The sequence below is a fragment of the Phyllobates terribilis genome, unplaced genomic scaffold, assembly GCF_046119375.1.
Source record: "Phyllobates terribilis strain yellow unplaced genomic scaffold, ASM4611937v1 Scaffold_170__1_contigs__length_4071412, whole genome shotgun sequence".
Classification (NCBI taxonomy): Eukaryota; Metazoa; Chordata; class Amphibia; order Anura; family Dendrobatidae; genus Phyllobates; species Phyllobates terribilis.
In genome coordinates this window covers 1,774,998-1,790,964 of record NW_027362930.1, presented here as the reverse complement: position 1 = coordinate 1,790,964, position 15,967 = coordinate 1,774,998, and the positions used below count along the sequence as shown (strand labels likewise).

Below are 15,967 nucleotides of genomic sequence, written 5' to 3'. Positions count from 1 at the left end.
ATTTTGGGATGGACTCTTTGGCTTTGCTTTTCTTCTCCTCATTGGATTTTTCATGTTCAAAGTTGCAGAAGCCAGATTACAAGCTCATTTTGGTTCAACTTCAGCAACTGTGCATTGCATTGCCATGTAATGTGATGCAATGCTATCTTTCTAGCTCTCCCTTTTTACTTCCTTTTGGATAAACAGATATATTAGGCAAGCATTTTGGAGCTTTCACCTAAATAACTACAGGTGGTGAGATAAGCTGCACAATATAATTGACCTTTCAGTATATTGTTGCACACACACCATCTATTTAGCAAATGCCCTTGTTATCAACAGCAGCCTTTTAAACTCACCTGAGCTAACAGGTATGTGCGCTGGTTACTCTGCTGCGCTTAAAATTTCTTTTTTGGTTTGCTACAATGCCTTTTCTGAAACGTTGTCTCCTTCTGCTGGAACACTGACTTCTTTCATTTAATGCCTGCAGACTATAAAAGAGAACCCAACCCAAAAAGTTTGGTTGATTAGTCTGTGGCATTCTGTTAAACTGTTGCTTATGGCGGTCTCTGTGAGCTTCTCAGCGACATTCAGCCAGCCAGGTATCCTGCCTGCAGTAGATGGAATGTGGCAATGGAACGCTGGCTGCGCGTGTCATAATAGGCTCTGAGCCTTTATATACCTGTGCACAGCAGCAGCCACCTTCAGTCTGCTGCTGGACAGCCAGCAGCAGCAGCAGCAGGAGAGGTATGTAATCAGGAGCCCTCCTGCTAAGGGTAGACAGCTGCTCGTTCCACCCCACCCCCCGCCTTAATTGGTTCTCCTCCCTTCCAACGGTGTTGAGGCGGGTGGGAACAGCAGGGGGTGAAGGTGCTGTGTTTAAAGAGGTGGAGTTATGCAGATCTAAAACGCGTGGATTGCAGCAGCAGCAAGCCGAAAAGTGCAGGCATGTAAGGGATCTAGAGGTTGACAACATGTCTTCTTAACGGGAGTCCAGGAGCTCATCTCCACAAATGGACTTTTCAGGATCCTTGGGTGGCTCCGTAGTTTGAAACCAATTCTGGTTATCGCTTCTCGGCCTTTTGGCTAAGATCAAGTGTAGTATCTGTTCTTATCAGTTTAATATCTGATACGTCCCCTATCTGGGGACCATATATTAAATGGATTTTTAGAACAGGGAGATGGAAAAAGAGCTTGCTCTGTCCACTCCACGCATTGACCTGGTATTGCAGTATCTCCAGGACCGGTGCACCCCTTCTTTAATGCAGTTTCTAAAATCAGAAAGAATTGAATTCAATGTTTTTTGTTCATTTTGCTTGTTTGTCGGATTTTGGGATGGACTCTTTGGCTTTGCTTTTCTTCTCCTCATTGGATTTTTCATGTTCAAAGTTGCAGAAGCCAGATTACAAGCTCATTTTGGTTCAACTTCAGCAACTGTGCATTGCATTGCCATGTAATGTGATGCAATGCTATCTTTCTAGCTCTCCCTTTTTACTTCCTTTTGGATAAACAGACATATTAGGCAAGCATTTTGGAGCTTTCACCTAAATAACTACAGGTGGTGAGATAAGCTGCACAATATAATTGACCTTTCAGTATATTGTTGCACACACACCATCTATTTAGCAAATGCCCTTGTTATCAACAGCAGCCTTTTAAACTCACCTGAGCTAACAGGTATGTGCGCTGGTTACTCTGCTGCGCTTAAAATTTCTTTTTTGGTTTGCTACAATGCCTTTTCTGAAACGTTGTCTCCTTCTGCTGGAACACTGACTTCTTTCATTTAATGCCTGCAGACTATAAAAGAGAACCCAACCCAAAAAGTTTGGTTGATTAGTCTGTGGCATTCTGTTAAACTGTTGCTTATGGCGGTCTCTGTGAGCTTCTCAGCGACATTCAGCCAGCCAGGTATCCTGCCTGCAGTAGATGGAATGTGGCAATGGAACGCTGGCTGCGCGTGTCATAATAGGCTCTGAGCCTTTATATACCTGTGCACAGCAGCAGCCACCTTCAGTCTGCTGCTGGACAGCCAGCAGCAGCAGCAGCAGGAGAGGTATGTAATCAGGAGCCCTCCTGCTAAGGGTAGACAGCTGCTCGTTCCACCCCACCCCCCGCCTTAATTGGTTCTCCTCCCTTCCAACGGTGTTGAGGCGGGTGGGAACAGCAGGGGGTGAAGGTGCTGTGTTTAAAGAGGTGGAGTTATGCAGATCTAAAACGCGTGGATTGCAGCAGCAGCAAGCCGAAAAGTGCAGGCATGTAAGGGATCTAGAGGTTGACAACATGTCTTCTTAACGGGAGTCCAGGAGCTCATCTCCACAAATGGACTTTTCAGGATCCTTGGGTGGCTCCGTTGTTTGAAACCAATTCTGGTTATCGCTTCTCGGCCTTTTGGCTAAGATCAAGTGTAGTATCTGTTCTTATCAGTTTAATATCTGATACGTCCCCTATCTGGGGACCATATATTAAATGGATTTTTAGAACAGGGAGATGGAAAAAGAGCTTGCTCTGTCCACTCCACGCATTGACCTGGTATTGCAGTATCTCCAGGACCGGTGCACCCCTTCTTTAATGCAGTTTCTAAAATCAGAAAGAATTGAATTCAATGTTTTTTGTTCATTTTGCTTGTTTGTCGGATTTTGGGATGGACTCTTTGGCTTTGCTTTTCTTCTCCTCATTGGATTTTTCATGTTCAAAGTTGCAGAAGCCAGATTACAAGCTCATTTTGGTTCAACTTCAGCAACTGTGCATTGCATTGCCATGTAATGTGATGCAATGCTATCTTTCTAGCTCTCCCTTTTTACTTCCTTTTGGATAAACAGACATATTAGGCAAGCATTTTGGAGCTTTCACCTAAATAACTACAGGTGGTGAGATAAGCTGCACAATATAATTGACCTTTCAGTATATTGTTGCACACACACCATCTATTTAGCAAATGCCCTTGTTATCAACAGCAGCCTTTTAAACTCACCTGAGCTAACAGGTATGTGCGCTGGTTACTCTGCTGCGCTTAAAATTTCTTTTTTGGTTTGCTACAATGCCTTTTCTGAAACGTTGTCTCCTTCTGCTGGAACACTGACTTCTTTCATTTAATGCCTGCAGACTATAAAAGAGAACCCAACCCAAAAAGTTTGGTTGATTAGTCTGTGGCATTCTGTTAAACTGTTGCTTATGGCGGTCTCTGTGAGCTTCTCAGCGACATTCAGCCAGCCAGGTATCCTGCCTGCAGTAGATGGAATGTGGCAATGGAACGCTGGCTGCGCGTGTCATAATAGGCTCTGAGCCTTTATATACCTGTGCACAGCAGCAGCCACCTTCAGTCTGCTGCTGGACAGCCAGCAGCAGCAGCAGCAGGAGAGGTATGTAATCAGGAGCCCTCCTGCTAAGGGTAGACAGCTGCTCGTTCCACCCCACCCCCCGCCTTAATTGGTTCTCCTCCCTTCCAACGGTGTTGAGGCGGGTGGGAACAGCAGGGGGTGAAGGTGCTGTGTTTAAAGAGGTGGAGTTATGCAGATCTAAAACGCGTGGATTGCAGCAGCAGCAAGCCGAAAAGTGCAGGCATGTAAGGGATCTAGAGGTTGACAACATGTCTTCTTAACGGGAGTCCAGGAGCTCATCTCCACAAATGGACTTTTCAGGATCCTTGGGTGGCTCCGTTGTTTGAAACCAATTCTGGTTATCGCTTCTCGGCCTTTTGGCTAAGATCAAGTGTAGTATCTGTTCTTATCAGTTTAATATCTGATACGTCCCCTATCTGGGGACCATATATTAAATGGATTTTTAGAACAGGGAGATGGAAAAAGAGCTTGCTCTGTCCACTCCACGCATTGACCTGGTATTGCAGTATCTCCAGGACCGGTGCACCCCTTCTTTAATGCAGTTTCTAAAATCAGAAAGAATTGAATTCAATGTTTTTTGTTCATTTTGCTTGTTTGTCGGATTTTGGGATGGACTCTTTGGCTTTGCTTTTCTTCTCCTCATTGGATTTTTCATGTTCAAAGTTGCAGAAGCCAGATTACAAGCTCATTTTGGTTCAACTTCAGCAACTGTGCATTGCATTGCCATGTAATGTGATGCAATGCTATCTTTCTAGCTCTCCCTTTTTACTTCCTTTTGGATAAACAGACATATTAGGCAAGCATTTTGGAGCTTTCACCTAAATAACTACAGGTGGTGAGATAAGCTGCACAATATAATTGACCTTTCAGTATATTGTTGCACACACACCATCTATTTAGCAAATGCCCTTGTTATCAACAGCAGCCTTTTAAACTCACCTGAGCTAACAGGTATGTGCGCTGGTTACTCTGCTGCGCTTAAAATTTCTTTTTTGGTTTGCTACAATGCCTTTTCTGAAACGTTGTCTCCTTCTGCTGGAACACTGACTTCTTTCATTTAATGCCTGCAGACTATAAAAGAGAACCCAACCCAAAAAGTTTGGTTGATTAGTCTGTGGCATTCTGTTAAACTGTTGCTTATGGCGGTCTCTGTGAGCTTCTCAGCGACATTCAGCCAGCCAGGTATCCTGCCTGCAGTAGATGGAATGTGGCAATGGAACGCTGGCTGCGCGTGTCATAATAGGCTCTGAGCCTTTATATACCTGTGCACAGCAGCAGCCACCTTCAGTCTGCTGCTGGACAGCCAGCAGCAGCAGCAGCAGGAGAGGTATGTAATCAGGAGCCCTCCTGCTAAGGGTAGACAGCTGCTCGTTCCACCCCACCCCCCGCCTTAATTGGTTCTCCTCCCTTCCAACGGTGTTGAGGCGGGTGGGAACAGCAGGGGGTGAAGGTGCTGTGTTTAAAGAGGTGGAGTTATGCAGATCTAAAACGCGTGGATTGCAGCAGCAGCAAGCCGAAAAGTGCAGGCATGTAAGGGATCTAGAGGTTGACAACATGTCTTCTTAACGGGAGTCCAGGAGCTCATCTCCACAAATGGACTTTTCAGGATCCTTGGGTGGCTCCGTAGTTTGAAACCAATTCTGGTTATCGCTTCTCGGCCTTTTGGCTAAGATCAAGTGTAGTATCTGTTCTTATCAGTTTAATATCTGATACGTCCCCTATCTGGGGACCATATATTAAATGGATTTTTAGAACAGGGAGATGGAAAAAGAGCTTGCTCTGTCCACTCCACGCATTGACCTGGTATTGCAGTATCTCCAGGACCGGTGCACCCCTTCTTTAATGCAGTTTCTAAAATCAGAAAGAATTGAATTCAATGTTTTTTGTTCATTTTGCTTGTTTGTCGGATTTTGGGATGGACTCTTTGGCTTTGCTTTTCTTCTCCTCATTGGATTTTTCATGTTCAAAGTTGCAGAAGCCAGATTACAAGCTCATTTTGGTTCAACTTCAGCAACTGTGCATTGCATTGCCATGTAATGTGATGCAATGCTATCTTTCTAGCTCTCCCTTTTTACTTCCTTTTGGATAAACAGACATATTAGGCAAGCATTTTGGAGCTTTCACCTAAATAACTACAGGTGGTGAGATAAGCTGCACAATATAATTGACCTTTCAGTATATTGTTGCACACACACCATCTATTTAGCAAATGCCCTTGTTATCAACAGCAGCCTTTTAAACTCACCTGAGCTAACAGGTATGTGCGCTGGTTACTCTGCTGCGCTTAAAATTTCTTTTTTGGTTTGCTACAATGCCTTTTCTGAAACGTTGTCTCCTTCTGCTGGAACACTGACTTCTTTCATTTAATGCCTGCAGACTATAAAAGAGAACCCAATCCAAAAAGTTTAGTTGATTAGTCTGTGGCATTCTGTTAAACTGTTGCTTATGGCGGTCTCTGTGAGCTTCTCAGCGACATTCAGCCAGCCAGGTATCCTGCCTGCAGTAGATGGAATGTGGCAATGGAACGCTGGCTGCGCGTGTCATAATAGGCTCTGAGCCTTTATATACCTGTGCACAGCAGCAGCCACCTTCAGTCTGCTGCTGGACAGCCAGCAGCAGCAGCAGCAGGAGAGGTATGTAATCAGGAGCCCTCCTGCTAAGGGTAGACAGCTGCTCGTTCCACCCCACCCCCCGCCTTAATTGGTTCTCCTCCCTTCCAACGGTGTTGAGGCGGGTGGGAACAGCAGGGGGTGAAGATGCTGTGTTTAAAGAGGTGGAGTTATGCAGATCTAAAACGCGTGGATTGCAGCAGCAGCAAGCCGAAAAGTGCAGGCATGTAAGGGATCTAGAGGTTGACAACATGTCTTCTTAACGGGAGTCCAGGAGCTCATCTCCACAAATGGACTTTTCAGGATCCTTGGGTGGCTCCGTAGTTTGAAACCAATTCTGGTTATCGCTTCTCGGCCTTTTGGCTAAGATCAAGTGTAGTATCTGTTCTTATCAGTTTAATATCTGATACGTCCCCTATCTGGGGAACATATATTAAATGGATTTTTAGAACAGGGAGATGGAAAAAGAGCTTGCTCTGTCCACTCCACGCATTGACCTGGTATTGCAGTATCTCCAGGACCGGTGCACCCCTTCTTTAATGCAGTTTCTAAAATCAGAAAGAATTGAATTCAATGTTTTTTGTTCATTTTGCTTGTTTGTCGGATTTTGGGATGGACTCTTTGGCTTTGCTTTTCTTCTCCTCATTGGATTTTTCATGTTCAAAGTTGCAGAAGCCAGATTACAAGCTCATTTTGGTTCAACTTCAGCAACTGTGCATTGCAGTGCCATGTAATGTGATGCAATGCTATCTTTCTAGCTCTCCCTTTTTACTTCCTTTTTGGATAAACAGACATATTAGGCAAGCATTTTGGAGCTTTCACCTAAATAACTACAGGTGGTGAGATAAGCTGCACAATATAATTGACCTTTCAGTATATTGTTGCACACACACCATCTATTTAGCAAATGCCCTTGTTATCAACAGCAGCCTTTTAAACTCACCTGAGCTAACAGGTATGTGCGCTGGTTACTCTGCTGCGCTTAAAATTTCTTTTTTGGTTTGCTACAATGCCTTTTCTGAAACGTTGTCTCCTTCTGCTGGAACACTGACTTCTTTCATTTAATGCCTGCAGACTATAAAAGAGAACCCAACCCAAAAAGTTTGGTTGATTAGTCTGTGGCATTCTGTTAAACTGTTGCTTATGGCGGTCTCTGTGAGCTTCTCAGCGACATTCAGCCAGCCAGGTATCCTGCCTGCAGTAGATGGAATGTGGCAATGGAACGCTGGCTGCGCGTGTCATAATAGGCTCTGAGCCTTTATATACCTGTGCACAGCAGCAGCCACCTTCAGTCTGCTGCTGGACAGCCAGCAGCAGCAGCAGCAGGAGAGGTATGTAATCAGGAGCCCTCCTGCTAAGGGTAGACAGCTGCTCGTTCCACCCCACCCCCCGCCTTAATTGGTTCTCCTCCCTTCCAACGGTGTTGAGGCGGGTGGGAACAGCAGGGGGTGAAGGTGCTGTGTTTAAAGAGGTGGAGTTATGCAGATCTAAAACGCGTGGATTGCAGCAGCAGCAAGCCGAAAAGTGCAGGCATGTAAGGGATCTAGAGGTTGACAACATGTCTTCTTAACGGGAGTCCAGGAGCTCATCTCCACAAATGGACTTTTCAGGATCCTTGGGTGGCTCCGTAGTTTGAAACCAATTCTGGTTATCGCTTCTCGGCCTTTTGGCTAAGATCAAGTGTAGTATCTGTTCTTATCAGTTTAATATCTGATACGTCCCCTATCTGGGGACCATATATTAAATGGATTTTTAGAACAGGGAGATGGAAAAAGAGCTTGCTCTGTCCACTCCACGCATTGACCTGGTATTGCAGTATCTCCAGGACCGGTGCACCCCTTCTTTAATGCAGTTTCTAAAATCAGAAAGAATTGAATTCAATGTTTTTTGTTCATTTTGCTTGTTTGTCGGATTTTGGGATGGACTCTTTGGCTTTGCTTTTCTTCTCCTCATTGGATTTTTCATGTTCAAAGTTGCAGAAGCCAGATTACAAGCTCATTTTGGTTCAACTTCAGCAACTGTGCATTGCATTGCCATGTAATGTGATGCAATGCTATCTTTCTAGCTCTCCCTTTTTACTTCCTTTTGGATAAACAGACATATTAGGCAAGCATTTTGGAGCTTTCACCTAAATAACTACAGGTGGTGAGATAAGCTGCACAATATAATTGACCTTTCAGTATATTGTTGCACACACACCATCTATTTAGCAAATGCCCTTGTTATCAACAGCAGCCTTTTAAACTCACCTGAGCTAACAGGTATGTGCGCTGGTTACTCTGCTGCGCTTAAAATTTCTTTTTTGGTTTGCTACAATGCCTTTTCTGAAACGTTGTCTCCTTCTGCTGGAACACTGACTTCTTTCATTTAATGCCTGCAGACTATAAAAGAGAACCCAACCCAAAAAGTTTGGTTGATTAGTCTGTGGCATTCTGTTAAACTGTTGCTTATGGCGGTCTCTGTGAGCTTCTCAGCGACATTCAGCCAGCCAGGTATCCTGCCTGCAGTAGATGGAATGTGGCAATGGAACGCTGGCTGCGCGTGTCATAATAGGCTCTGAGCCTTTATATACCTGTGCACAGCAGCAGCCACCTTCAGTCTGCTGCTGGACAGCCAGCAGCAGCAGCAGCAGGAGAGGTATGTAATCAGGAGCCCTCCTGCTAAGGGTAGACAGCTGCTCGTTCCACCCCACCCCCCGCCTTAATTGGTTCTCCTTCCTTCCAACGGTGTTGAGGCGGGTGGGAACAGCAGGGGGTGAAGGTGCTGTGTTTAAAGAGGTGGAGTTATGCAGATCTAAAACGCGTGGATTGCAGCAGCAGCAAGCCGAAAAGTGCAGGCATGTAAGGGATCTAGAGGTTGACAACATGTCTTCTTAACGGGAGTCCAGGAGCTCATCTCCACAAATGGACTTTTCAGGATCCTTGGGTGGCTCCGTAGTTTGAAACCAATTCTGGTTATCGCTTCTCGGCCTTTTGGCTAAGATCAAGTGAAGTATCTGTTCTTATCAGTTTAATATCTGATACGTCCCCTATCTGGGGACCATATATTAAATGGATTTTTAGAACAGGGAGATGGAAAAAGAGCTTGCTCTGTCCACTCCACGCATTGACCTGGTATTGCAGTATCTCCAGGACCGGTGCACCCCTTCTTTAATGCAGTTTCTAAAATCAGAAAGAATTGAATTCAATGTTTTTTGTTCATTTTGCTTGTTTGTCGGATTTTGGGATGGACTCTTTGGCTTTGCTTTTCTTCTCCTCATTGGATTTTTCATGTTCAAAGTTGCAGAAGCCAGATTACAAGCTCATTTTGGTTCAACTTCAGCAACTGTGCATTGCATTGCCATGTAATGTGATGCAATGCTATCTTTCTAGCTCTCCATTTTTACTTCCTTTTGGATAAACAGACATATTAGGCAAGCATTTTGGAGCTTTCACCTAAATAACTACAGGTGGTGAGATAAGCTGCACAATATAATTGACCTTTCAGTATATTGTTGCACACACACCATCTATTTAGCAAATGCCCTTGTTATCAACAGCAGCCTTTTAAACTCACCTGAGCTAACAGGTATGTGCGCTGGTTACTCTGCTGCGCTTAAAATTTCTTTTTTGGTTTGCTACAATGCCTTTTCTGAAACGTTGTCTCCTTCTGCTGGAACACTGACTTCTTTCATTTAATGCCTGCAGACTATAAAAGAGAACCCAACCCAAAAAGTTTGGTTGATTAGTCTGTGGCATTCTGTTAAACTGTTGCTTATGGCGGTCTCTGTGAGCTTCTCAGCGACATTCAGCCAGCCAGGTATCCTGCCTGCAGTAGATGGAATGTGGCAATGGAACGCTGGCTGCGCGTGTCATAATAGGCTCTGAGCCTTTATATACCTGTGCACAGCAGCAGCCACCTTCAGTCTGCTGCTGGACAGCCAGCAGCAGCAGCAGCAGAAGAGGTATGTAATCAGGAGCCCTCCTGCTAAGGGTAGACAGCTGCTCGTTCCACCCCACCCCCCGCCTTAATTGGTTCTCCTCCCTTCCAACGGTGTTGAGGCGGGTGGGAACAGCAGGGGGTGAAGGTGCTGTGTTTAAAAAGGTGGAGTTATGCAGATCTAAAACGCGTGGATTGCAGCAGCAGCAAGCCGAAAAGTGCAGGCATGTAAGGGATCTAGAGGTTGACAACATGTCTTCTTAACGGGAGTCCAGGAGCTCATCTCCACAAATGGACTTTTCAGGATCCTTGGGTGGCTCCGTAGTTTGAAACCAATTCTGGTTATCGCTTCTCGGCCTTTTGGCTAAGATCAAGTGTAGTATCTGTTCTTATCAGTTTAATATCTGATACGTCCCCTATCTGGGGACCATATATTAAATGGATTTTTAGAACAGGGAGATGGAAAAAGAGCTTGCTCTGTCCACTCCACGCATTGACCTGGTATTGCAGTATCTCCAGGACCGGTGCACCCCTTCTTTAATGCAGTTTCTAAAATCAGAAAGAATTGAATTCAATGTTTTTTGTTCATTTTGCTTGTTTGTCGGATTTTGGGATGGACTCTTTGGCTTTGCTTTTCTTCTCCTCATTGGATTTTTCATGTTCAAAGTTGCAGAAGCCAGATTACAAGCTCATTTTGGTTCAACTTCAGCAACTGTGCATTGCATTGCCATGTAATGTGATGCAATGCTATCTTTCTAGCTCTCCCTTTTTACTTCCTTTTGGATAAACAGACATATTAGGCAAGCATTTTGGAGCTTTCACCTAAATAACTACAGGTGGTGAGATAAGCTGCACAATATAATTGACCTTTCAGTATATTGTTGCACACACACCATCTATTTAGCAAATGCCCTTGTTATCAACAGCAGCCTTTTAAACTCACCTGAGCTAACAGGTATGTGCGCTGGTTACTCTGCTGCGCTTAAAATTTCTTTTTTGGTTTGCTACAATGCCTTTTCTGAAACGTTGTCTCCTTCTGCTGGAACACTGACTTCTTTCATTTAATGCCTGCAGACTATAAAAGAGAACCCAACCCAAAAAGTTTGGTTGATTAGTCTGTGGCATTCTGTTAAACTGTTGCTTATGGCGGTCTCTGTGAGCTTCTCAGCGACATTCAGCCAGCCAGGTATCCTGCCTGCAGTAGATGGAATGTGGCAATGGAACGCTGGCTGCGCGTGTCATCATAGGCTCTGAGCCTTTATATACCTGTGCACAGCAGCAGCAACCTTCAGTCTGCTGCTGGACAGCCAGCAGCAGCAGCAGCAGTAGAGGTATGTAATCAGGAGCCCTCCTGCTAAGGGTAGACAGCTGCTCGTTCCACCCCACCCCCCGCCTTAATTGGTTCTCCTCCCTTCCAACGGTGTTGAGGCGGGTGGGAACAGCAGGGGGTAAAGGTGCTGTGTTTAAAGAGGTGGAGTTATGCAGATCTAAAACGCGTGGATTGCAGCAGCAGCAAGCCGAAAAGTGCAGGCATGTAAGGGATCTAGAGGTTGACAACATGTCTTCTTAACGGGAGTCCAGGAGCTCATCTCCACAAATGGACTTTTCAGGATCCTTGGGTGGCTCCGTAGTTTGAAACCAATTCTGGTTATCGCTTCTCGGCCTTTTGGCTAAGGTCAAGTGTAGTATCTGTTCTTATCAGTTTAATATCTGATACGTCCCCTATCTGGGGACCATATATTAAATGGATTTTTAGAACAGGGAGATGGAAAAAGAGCTTGCTCTGTCCACTCCACGCATTGACCTGGTATTGCAGTATCTCCAGGACCGGTGCACCCCTTCTTTAATGCAGTTTCTAAAATCAGAAAGAATTGAATTCAATGTTTTTTGTTCATTTTGCTTGTTTGTCGGATTTTGGGATGGACTCTTTGGCTTTACTTTTCTTCTCCTCATTGGATTTTTCATGTTCAAAGTTGCAGAAGCCAGATTACAAGCTCATTTTGGTTCAACTTCAGCAACTGTGCATTGCATTGCCATGTAATGTGATGCAATGCTATCTTTCTAGCTCTCCCTTTTTACTTCCTTTTGGATAAACAGACATATTAGGCAAGCATTTTGGAGCTTTCACCTAAATAACTACAGGTGGTGAGATAAGCTGCACAATATAATTGACCTTTCAGTATATTGTTGCACACACACCATCTATTTAGCAAATGCCCTTGTTATCAACAGCAGCCTTTTAAACTCACCTGAGCTAACAGGCATGTGCGCTGGTTACTCTGCTGCGCTTAAAATTTCTTTTTTGGTTTGCTACAATGACTTTTCTGAAACGTTGTCTCCTTCTGCTGGAACACTGACTTCTTTCATTTAATGCCTGCAGACTATAAAAGAGAACCCAACCCAAAAAGTTTGGTTGATTAGTCTGTGGCATTCTGTTAAACTGTTGCTTATGGCGGTCTCTGTGAGCTTCTCAGCGACATTCAGCCAGCCAGGTATCCTGCCTGCAGTAGATGGAATGTGGCAATGGAACGCTGGCTGCGCGTGTCATAATAGGCTCTGAGCCTTTATATACCTGTGCACAGCAGCAGCCACCTTCAGTCTGCTGCTGGACAGCCAGCAGCAGCAGCAGCAGGAGAGGTATGTAATCAGGAGCCCTCCTGCTAAGGGTAGACAGCTGCTCGTTCCACCCCACCCCCCGCCTTAATTGGTTCTCCTCCCTTCCAACGGTGTTGAGGCGGGTGGGAACAGCAGGGGGTGAAGGTGCTGTGTTTAAAGAGGTGGAGTTATGCAGATCTAAAACGCGTGGATTGCAGCAGCAGCAAGCCGAAAAGTGCAGGCATGTAAGGGATCTAGAGGTTGACAACATGTCTTCTTAACGGGAGTCCAGGAGCTCATCTCCACAAATGGACTTTTCAGGATCCTTGGGTGGCTCCGTAGTTTGAAACCAATTCTGGTTATCGCTTCTCGGCCTTTTGGCTAAGATCAAGTGTAGTATCTGTTCTTATCAGTTTAATATCTGATACGTCCCCTATCTGGGGACCAAATATTAAATGGATTTTTAGAACAGGGAGATGGAAAAAGAGCTTGCTCTGTCCACTCCACGCATTGACCTGGTATTGCAGTATCTCCAGGACCGGTGCACCCCTTCTTTAATGCAGTTTCTAAAATCAGAAAGAATTGAATTCAATGTTTTTTGTTCATTTTGCTTGTTTGTCGGATTTTGGGATGGACTCTTTGGCTTTGCTTTTCTTCTCCTCATTGGATTTTTCATGTTCAAAGTTGCAGAAGCCAGATTACAAGCTCATTTTGGTTCAACTTCAGCAACTGTGCATTGCATTGCCATGTAATGTGATGCAATGCTATCTTTCTAGCTCTCCCTTTTTACTTCCTTTTGGATAAACAGACATATTAGGCAAGCATTTTGGAGCTTTCACCTAAATAACTACAGGTGGTGAGATAAGCTGCACAATATAATTGACCTTTCAGTATATTGTTGCACACACACCATCTATTTAGCAAATGCCCTTGTTATCAACAGCAGCCTTTTAAACTCACCTGAGCTAACAGGTATGTGCGCTGGTTACTCTGCTGCGCTTAAAATTTCTTTTTTGGTTTGCTACAATGCCTTTTCTGAAACGTTGTCTCCTTCTGCTGGAACACTGACTTCTTTCATTTAATGCCTGCAGACTATAAAAGAGAACCCAACCCAAAAAGTTTGGTTGATTAGTCTGTGGCATTCTGTTAAACTGTTGCTTATGGCGGTCTCTGTGAGCTTCTCAGCGACATTCAGCCAGCCAGGTATCCTGCCTGCAGTAGATGGAATGTGGCAATGGAACGCTGGCTGCGCGTGTCATAATAGGCTCTGAGCCTTTATATACCTGTGCACAGCAGCAGCCACCTTCAGTCTGCTGCTGGACAGCCAGCAGCAGCAGCAGCAGGAGAGGTATGTAATCAGGAGCCCTCCTGCTAAGGGTAGACAGCTGCTCGTTCCACCCCACCCCCCGCCTTAATTGGTTCTCCTCCCTTCCAACGGTGTTGAGGCGGGTGGGAACAGCAGGGGGTGAAGGTGCTGTGTTTAAAGAGGTGGAGTTATGCAGATCTAAAACGCGTGGATTGCAGCAGCAGCAAGCCGAAAAGTGCAGGCATGTAAGGGATCTAGAGGTTGACAACATGTCTTCTTAACGGGAGTCCAGGAGCTCATCTCCACAAATGGACTTTTCAGGATCCTTGGGTGGCTCCGTAGTTTGAAACCAATTCTGGTTATCGCTTCTCGGCCTTTTGGCTAAGATCAAGTGTAGTATCTGTTCTTATCAGTTTAATATCTGATACGTCCCCTATCTGGGGACCATATATTAAATGGATTTTTAGAACAGGGAGATGGAAAAAGAGCTTGCTCTGTCCACTCCACGCATTGACCTGGTATTGCAGTATCTCCAGGACCGGTGCACCCCTTCTTTAATGCAGTTTCTAAAATCAGAAAGAATTGAATTCAATGTTTTTTGTTCATTTTGCTTGTTTGTCGGATTTTGGGATGGACTCTTTGGCTTTGCTTTTCTTCTCCTCATTGGATTTTTCATGTTCAAAGTTGCAGAAGCCAGATTACAAGCTCATTTTGGTTCAACTTCAGCAACTGTGCATTGCATTGCCATGTAATGTGATGCAATGCTATCTTTCTAGCTCTCCCTTTTTACTTCCTTTTGGATAAACAGACATATTAGGCAAGCATTTTGGAGCTTTCACCTAAATAACTACAGGTGGTGAGATAAGCTGCACAATATAATTGACCTTTCAGTATATTGTTGCACACACACCATCTATTTAGCAAATGCCCTTGTTATCAACAGCAGCCTTTTAAACTCACCTGAGCTAACAGGTATGTGCGCTGGTTACTCTGCTGCGCTTAAAATTTCTTTTTTGGTTTGCTACAATGCCTTTTCTGAAACGTTGTCTCCTTCTGCTGGAACACTGACTTCTTTCATTTAATGCCTGCAGACTATAAAAGAGAACCCAACCCAAAAAGTTTGGTTGATTAGTCTGTGGCATTCTGTTAAACTGTTGCTTATGGCGGTCTCTGTGAGCTTCTCAGCGACATTCAGCCAGCCAGGTATCCTGCCTGCAGTAGATGGAATGTGGCAATGGAACGCTGGCTGCGCGTGTCATAATAGGCTCTGAGCCTTTATATACCTGTGCACAGCAGCAGCCACCTTCAGTCTGCTGCTGGACAGCCAGCAGCAGCAGCAGCAGGAGAGGTATGTAATCAGGAGCCCTCCTGCTAAGGGTAGACAGCTGCTCGTTCCACCCCACCCCCCGCCTTAATTGGTTCTCCTCCCTTCCAACGGTGTTGAGGCGGGTGGGAACAGCAGGGGGTGAAGGTGCTGTGTTTAAAGAGGTGGAGTTATGCAGATCTAAAACGCGTGGATTGCAGCAGCAGCAAGCCGAAAAGTGCAGGCATGTAAGGGATCTAGAGGTTGACAACATGTCTTCTTAACGGGAGTCCAGGAGCTCATCTCCACAAATGGACTTTTCAGGATCCTTGGGTGGCTCCGTAGTTTGAAACCAATTCTGGTTATCGCTTCTCGGCCTTTTGGCTAAGATCAAGTGTAGTATCTGTTCTTATCAGTTTAATATCTGATACGTCCCCTATCTGGGGACCATATATTAAATGGATTTTTAGAACAGAGAGATGGAAAAAGAGCTTGCTCTGTCCACTCCACGCATTGACCTGGTATTGCAGTATCTCCAGGACCGGTGCACCCCTTCTTTAATGCAGTTTCTAAAATCAGAAAGAATTGAATACAATGTTTTTTGTTCATTTTGCTTGTTTGTCGGATTTTGGGATGGACTCTTTGGCTTTGCTTTTCTTCTCCTCATTGGATTTTTCATGTTCAAAGTTGCAGAAGCCAGATTACAAGCTCATTTTGGTTCAACTTCAGCAACTGTGCATTGCATTGCCATGTAATGTGATGCAATGCTATCTTTCTAGCTCTCCCTTTTTACTTCCTTTTGGATAAACAGACATATTAGGCAAGCATTTTGGAGCTTTCACCTAAATAACTACAGGTGGTGAGATAAGCTGCACAATATAATTGACCTTTCAGTATATTGTTGCACACACACCATCTA

At 44.7% G+C, this 15,967-nt stretch overlaps 12 non-coding genes across 12 annotated transcripts; all 12 read left to right on the top strand.

The window, feature by feature from the left end:
- The first annotated feature begins 1,045 nt into the window (after positions 1 to 1,045).
- On the top strand, positions 1,046 to 1,236 carry LOC141211176 (U2 spliceosomal RNA). The gene has a single exon (XR_012281159.1). It is a non-coding gene; the product is annotated as a U2 spliceosomal RNA (small nuclear RNA).
- Positions 1,237 to 2,351: 1,115 nt separating this feature from the next.
- Positions 2,352 to 2,542, top strand: LOC141211175 (U2 spliceosomal RNA). Its single transcript, XR_012281158.1, has one exon. It is a non-coding gene; the product is annotated as a U2 spliceosomal RNA (small nuclear RNA).
- A 1,115-nt stretch (positions 2,543 to 3,657) lies between these two features.
- On the top strand, positions 3,658 to 3,848 carry LOC141211173 (U2 spliceosomal RNA). The gene has a single exon (XR_012281156.1). It is a non-coding gene; the product is annotated as a U2 spliceosomal RNA (small nuclear RNA).
- A 1,115-nt stretch (positions 3,849 to 4,963) lies between these two features.
- LOC141211171 (U2 spliceosomal RNA) lies at positions 4,964 to 5,154 on the top strand. The gene has a single exon (XR_012281155.1). It is a non-coding gene; the product is annotated as a U2 spliceosomal RNA (small nuclear RNA).
- A 1,115-nt stretch (positions 5,155 to 6,269) lies between these two features.
- On the top strand, positions 6,270 to 6,460 carry LOC141211490 (U2 spliceosomal RNA). The gene has a single exon (XR_012281463.1). It is a non-coding gene; the product is annotated as a U2 spliceosomal RNA (small nuclear RNA).
- A 1,116-nt stretch (positions 6,461 to 7,576) lies between these two features.
- On the top strand, positions 7,577 to 7,767 carry LOC141211170 (U2 spliceosomal RNA). The gene has a single exon (XR_012281154.1). It is a non-coding gene; the product is annotated as a U2 spliceosomal RNA (small nuclear RNA).
- A 1,115-nt stretch (positions 7,768 to 8,882) lies between these two features.
- On the top strand, positions 8,883 to 9,073 carry LOC141211498 (U2 spliceosomal RNA). The gene has a single exon (XR_012281471.1). It is a non-coding gene; the product is annotated as a U2 spliceosomal RNA (small nuclear RNA).
- Positions 9,074 to 10,188: 1,115 nt separating this feature from the next.
- Positions 10,189 to 10,379, top strand: LOC141211169 (U2 spliceosomal RNA). Its single transcript, XR_012281153.1, has one exon. It is a non-coding gene; the product is annotated as a U2 spliceosomal RNA (small nuclear RNA).
- A 1,115-nt stretch (positions 10,380 to 11,494) lies between these two features.
- On the top strand, positions 11,495 to 11,685 carry LOC141211542 (U2 spliceosomal RNA). Its single transcript, XR_012281513.1, has one exon. It is a non-coding gene; the product is annotated as a U2 spliceosomal RNA (small nuclear RNA).
- Positions 11,686 to 12,800: 1,115 nt separating this feature from the next.
- LOC141211417 (U2 spliceosomal RNA) lies at positions 12,801 to 12,991 on the top strand. The gene has a single exon (XR_012281392.1). It is a non-coding gene; the product is annotated as a U2 spliceosomal RNA (small nuclear RNA).
- A 1,115-nt stretch (positions 12,992 to 14,106) lies between these two features.
- On the top strand, positions 14,107 to 14,297 carry LOC141211168 (U2 spliceosomal RNA). The gene has a single exon (XR_012281152.1). It is a non-coding gene; the product is annotated as a U2 spliceosomal RNA (small nuclear RNA).
- A 1,115-nt stretch (positions 14,298 to 15,412) lies between these two features.
- On the top strand, positions 15,413 to 15,603 carry LOC141211532 (U2 spliceosomal RNA). Its single transcript, XR_012281504.1, has one exon. It is a non-coding gene; the product is annotated as a U2 spliceosomal RNA (small nuclear RNA).
- Positions 15,604 to 15,967: the final 364 nt, after the last annotated feature.